Genomic DNA, 6155 nt, shown 5'->3' with positions numbered 1-6155 from the left:
CGAATAACTCTGACTCCCTGCAAACAGGAAGGAAGAAAAGCATTACTCGAGTGCTAGGTGAAGAGGCTTCTAACTGGTCAGCTGCATGAGGATGGAGCTTGGTGTCCTGCTCAATCCTGCTGTGCAAAGGGGATGAATCCAGGACTGGGGAAAGCTTTGGAGAACCCTTGGAGAATGTGTTTAGAAGAGCACTTGAGGTGTTTTCATTCCACCTCTTCTCCATGCTCTCAAAAAATGCAAGGAAACGTAGAGAACTCATCCCTCAAATACCTCCAGTGCAGAAGAAGGGCTTCTGGGGGAGATGCAGAATGGCAGACCCACCTTGTTCAACATCAGCTGATCTCGAATGTAGTCGGAGACTCCTTCCCAGATAGCAAGGGTCTCTGGAAAAAGAAGTGGAAGGCACATCAGGCCCTGTGTGGCCCCGCTCACAAATGTGCAGCACATGGTTAACCAAGGTGGTGATGCCTGCAGTTGTACTCCATGAGCAAACTGAACCCAACCCTGAGAGGGTCTCAGCAGCTGAGATTGAGATGGCATTAATGGGGCGGCCTGGCAGCTCAGGTAGGCCTTCTCCTTCTCACAGGTAGACACCTGTGGCAGGGAATCCTGAGTAGGGTGTCCCGGAACAGTGGGGATAGCGTCAGGGTTGGGAGCCAGGAGTCCTGGCAGCCACACTGCCAAGTGAGGCAGAGGGGACCATGAGCCTGGGCTCTGGCAGCAGTCCCAGCCCCATTCACGCTCCTCCAGCCCCAGGCTTTCCACAGCCATGTTCACAGATCATGATCTCTGTGAGAGATCCCGAGATAGAGCTCCAAGAGGCCTTACCCTGTGCTGGCAGCACTGGCAATCGCTGCCCATGAGACCTGCCATGGCCAGGGTCCCAGAGCTCCATCCTAGTTTCTTTGCTCATTTGCTCTGGATGAAGAGCAAACAGGAGGTGATGAGGAAACAGCTCCTCTCCTGCTCCTCCTGTACACGTCACCTCAGCCCTGTGCTACTCTGGCCACCCCTCGCTGGTTCCCGCTCAGGGTTGTGGGCTCCTCGCAGCAGAGCAGAGCCGAGAGCAGTCCCAGCACGTGGGCTCTCCCAGGCTCGTCGCGACGTGTGAGGAAAGGTCGCAGCGTGCGCTCTGACTGCTGTGCCTGTGACACGGGATGTCCCCTGTGAGCACAGCCCATGTCACAGAGGGGTCTGGCCCTCCTCACCACGGGCCAAGCCAGGGCAGGCCCGGCAGTGGGCAGGGACTGCATGGGGCACTCAGGGGCTGCCCTTGTGCTACACAGACTGTGAAACAGGGATGAATCCTCCTCTCACCGTGGGTCTTGGCTTAGTTGGGCACTGTGACTGCGCTCACATGGCCTCAGCTGCGCACGCAAAACCTGGTTGTCAGGGAGGGTAACGAGCATCACGCCACACTCGCCCCACAGCCACATAGTGCAGGTGGCTGCTGCCACCGCGGGAGGGAGTGCTAACCACTGAGCTCGCCAAATCATCCAGCTGCTCCTTGGCAGTCACCACATTGCTCTTCTCGCTGCTTCAACTAACGACTCCTTCCCTTGACAGTTCCTCAGCCACAAAACCTGCAGGAACCTCTGTTCCTCCATGGCCAGCCTGCAGATGCCTTTTAGACCTCATCACTGCAGCATGCTGGTGTCTGGGGTGGAGGGGAACTGAGCAGGGCAAGAGAGAGCAGGCAAGAGAGCTCAACATCTCCTAGCAGGAATGGCTCTGAACACAGAGCGAGCAATTACTGTCTCAGCTGTTTTGGGCCTCTAAAATCTGTGCAGGACATGAAAATAACTTTTTTAATGGTATAGCCCTCCTTGATTATGTTTAGTTCTTCTCTTGGTGGTGGTGTATCTTTCGAGTTACTGGTCTTTGGAGGAGACTTTGTGTGTGGTCTGTTTTAAGGAAAGTGAATTGGAGTGGAATATCATCAGAGGGTCAAGGTGATCTGGATCCATTGCAGGTGCCCTTGTTCCTCCCTGCCGAGGCTCTGTCTGCAGACCTGAGGGTCTCCCGTCTCCCACTGGTCCCTGCAGGATGGGCAAGAGCTGCAATAGCTCTTTCACGCCAGAAACTCTGCAAGTTAGTATAATATGCAACCAGGGATTCCTTCAGCCTCTGCTGTTGCCCATTTTCCTCTCCAGTCATGGAGGGAGCGCATCCATGAGCAAAAGCCAGGGTGCCAGGCAAAAGGTGCCTTTCCCAGGCATCCTACCAAGGGTTCACCATCCATGACTGGGCTTGAATCACTAACCTTTCAGTTCACAGGCAAACTGAGTCTCCCACCGTGGCACAGAGAGTCCTGCCTGGGGCTCTCCTGCGCAGCTCTGACATCACGAGAGACGCCTGTGCTGCAGGAACGGGATCATCCCTGAGCCCAGCAAAGCCCCAGCCTCAAGGAAGGGGGTGCTGCCCTCGGTCCACTGCTGGCTGCTGGTGGGCAGTACAGTGCAGGGGGAAGGCCTGGTGCCCAGGGAGGGGCCGTGCTCTGCTCCCTGACCAGGATCAGCTCTTCCTGCTCTCCATGGCCCCTCTACCACACAGCCTGGGGGCAATTAGAACTGTGGGGACATCACCCAGAGGAGGGCACTTCCTCACCCCACTCACTCCTGCTGCTGGCATCAGGGACAGCTGTGACATCTACACAAGTGCTGCATGCAGGGGCAGACATAGCTCAGGGAAGGGCTTTGCTCCTCTCCATCCACACTCCCCCTGCAAGGGCAAGAGCATGGGAGCAGCACATACAGTGAGAGTCTCCTCCTGCCACAACAACTGCAGAGATGTCAAAGGGACAGTGCTCTGTGGTTTGGCCCTGGTCCAGATCCAGTCTCTCAGGGCACCAGGAGGCTACTCTTTTCTGCACTATTGAGAGGGAGTGATCAAGTAGTAAAGAAGTCTTTCAGATAGATTGACAACTTCATATTTTTTATTGGAAATGCACAAACAAATCCTGCTCTTGATTCTTGTTCCAAAACAACACAGTTTTCTTGCAAGTCATGAGTGAAAATTAATCCATGAAAATTACTAAATGGCAACACCAGGACAAGGGGGATCAGATTTCCCACCCCAGGCTTCCTTACCAGGGCAGGGGTGGACTTTGCAGCTTAGGGAACAGCTTCCTCACACATCTCAACCCCTTTATCTGCCTGCAGTATGGGAGTCCCGTCTCGGTGGATGGCGTTTGCCACTGGTGCACACGGCTGACTTCTGCTTCTTCCCCAAGAGCCCCAGGTCATCTTTTAAAAAACTCTTCTCTCACCGATTGGCCCCAAATCTACCTTTTGCAGGGGGCCTTTGGGTTTCTTCCACCCCAGGTGAAGGACTCTGAAGCCCTTTGCTTGGCTGAATTCCAGAAGGCTCCTGGTTAGCATGAGTAAAATACGTAGTAACCCTGAATAAAATGAATAACAGCAATCCAGTCCTTCAGCATTTGGATAACAGAGACCAGAGCTCTTGGATCACTGATTGATGGGCATTGAGTTTATTACTCTTTCTACTGCCTCTCTGCAGAGGGACAAGTACTACTGTGCAACCAGTCACAAGGAGATAAAATTATCTGAGGTTTCCTGGGAAAGAGCAAATTCCTTGTGGGATATTGAAGCAGCTATGTGGGACTGTGTAGAATTTGTTGAGGACATTTTATAGGTATTGTGGGACTGAACAAAGCTTATGCTGGGATGTTCCAGTGATGGGTCAAAGGCAGGAAGGAGATCCAAGTGTTCCTGCTCAAAGACAGGAAGAAATTGCTCAAGAGTTTCATCAAGTCTTGTCGATGAAGGATGAAAACCACACAGCCTCTCTGGACTGCCTCTCGAGAGCTTTCTTGTTTCAGTTTATGTCCATTGCCATTCCTCCTCCCACCATATACCACTGTGAAGAGCTTTACTTTGTCTTCTCAAAAATGTCCCTGTTGGTATTGAAAGGCTGCTCTGAGATGCACCTCAATGTTCCTTTCTCCACACTGAACGAGTCCCATTCCCTCTGCCTATCTTCCCGGGCACAAAATTCCTGAACACTTTGGTGAATATTCAATGAACTCCCTCCTGTTTATCCACATCTTCCCTGGACTGAGGGTGCCAAAACTGGAGGTAGAATTGCATATGTAGTCTAATGAGTGCAGACAGAGTGGGATGATCACTTTGCCATCCTTGTTGCCAGGACACACCTGTGCCAGGGCACATGGCACTGTTGCCAGGGCACATGTTCACTTCCGGTCCATCTGGATCTTCCACTGAGCCTTCCCCACAGAGCTGCTCCCAGCCAGGTATCCATAGCCTGGATCACAGCAGGGGGCTGTTCCTTCCAAGGGCAGGAGTTTGCATTTGTCGCTGTTTGAACTCATATGGATTCTGTTGGCCCATTTCTCCAGCCTGTCAAGGTCCCTTTGGATAGCATCTATGCCCTCGAACTTACCTACAATCCTCTCTCCTCAAGGACATTTGCCAACATGATGGCAGCACTCTGTCACCTCTGATATGATAAAATTAAGAGGACCATCCAGACCAAAACTAAGAAAACCATTCAGACCATGACATCCTAACACTGATACAAAATGATTGTTGGACGTCATGTCAAATCCCTTCTTCAAGTAAACAGAAAATGACTTACAGTGCTTGATCTCCTCCACAAATCTAGTCTTTGCATCATGTAAGACACACAGGTCCAGCAAGCAGGCAGGCGGGTATGTCAGCCAGATAGGTAGGCCGTAACCTCGGTCACTCCACGTTGCCTGTTCCTCCTTTATTTGTCCAGAAATATCTTCCAGGAGGACTCCAAGAATTTCCTAAGCACTACATTGAGCTTAATTGACCTTTAGTTCGCAGATCATCCTTATGGTCATTTTTGACAGTGGGTGCAAATTTTGCTTTCCGCCCATCATCTCAGTTCTCCCCTCACCTCCAAGCATTATAAAGACAATAGACATAGATGACAGATGCCTTGAAAGGGTGTTGGACACGTCTCCTAGCACCTTCTGATGCAATGTTTTTAGCCTCCTCTTTGCCGCACTGAAAAAGATCTGATGCCCCAATATTGTCTCAATGGAGTTTTGCAGTCGGCACGTTACCATTTCCTGCTGGATTCTCCAAAGTTTCCCCCATCCCTCCTGGTCTGGAGGCCCATAACTGGGATCAGTATTCAAAATGTTGCCTTGCCATCTGTGAGTCTGAGGCAATAGCAACTCCCCTTGACGTGCTGGCCACCGTCTTTCTCCAGGCATCTGTCTGGAATAGGACCCCTCAGAGGGAAAAGATGAGCACATGGCCAAGTAAGTGTCCCAGGATGCACTCCAGCTGTATTGGCTGTTGTCACATAGGAGAGTTCTGTGAGACCTCCCCAACAAATTCACACTCTCAAATGTCCCTAGAGGCTGTCATGCAGCAAGCTCGGACATACAGCCTCAGCCTTAACAGCATCAAGCCAGAGCCATTTTCCTATTGATGAGGGTAGCACAACAAAGATACATACAAAAAAAATATGTTGTTTGTGTCCAAGAGCACAAGAGGACTGCCCAGGAGACCACCATATGCCATTAAGGATATCTGCTTCAAGTGTTCATCAGAGTGAATGTGAAAAGCATTAACATACGAGTCCTCAGCTAGCCCCATTCTAGCCTCTAATAGATAGACCATATCTTGGAAAAGCCCATGGTGGGATCCTTCCACATTAGCTCCATTAGGTGAGCTGATTCTCCTCATTACTATGGTCTCTCTGAAAGACAAGACCCTTGAAGTGATTGTTTTTTCATCAGAAATACTGGACAATGCTGTTGTTCTCTACAAAGAAGAAAAGTTTTCTACTTTTGCAAACTTCAGGTGAGAATTGTCTGCCTGAATCCCCTGAGTCAGAAATTGCCAGCTTTCAAGGTTCAAATGTTTCTAAGGGAGCCAATTATCATCTCTATGTCATTTCTAAGACTGTCTATCAGGTATAATTGGCTCACTCTGAAATGTGCTGTCTTCACTAAAAATAAATAATTAATTAAAAAAGAAAATAAAAACACACGTAAGAAGAAGACTTCCGTCTTCCTCCTGAACTTTATCTTCTGGACAACATGCTTTGGGTGGTTTCAAAGTTATAAACTGCTTCAGTTTTCTCAAGACGACTAGGTTGGCTCCCGTAGGATTTAGCAGCTAGAGCTTGCACAA

This window comes from Tinamus guttatus, unplaced genomic scaffold (genome assembly GCF_059628265.1).
Source record: "Tinamus guttatus ecotype Peru unplaced genomic scaffold, ASM5962826v1 Tinamus_guttatus_pri_ptg000618c, whole genome shotgun sequence".
In the NCBI taxonomy this organism is placed as follows: Eukaryota; Metazoa; Chordata; class Aves; order Tinamiformes; family Tinamidae; genus Tinamus; species Tinamus guttatus.
The sequence above is the reverse complement of the archived record's forward strand: the minus strand, read 5'-3'. Positions refer to the sequence as shown.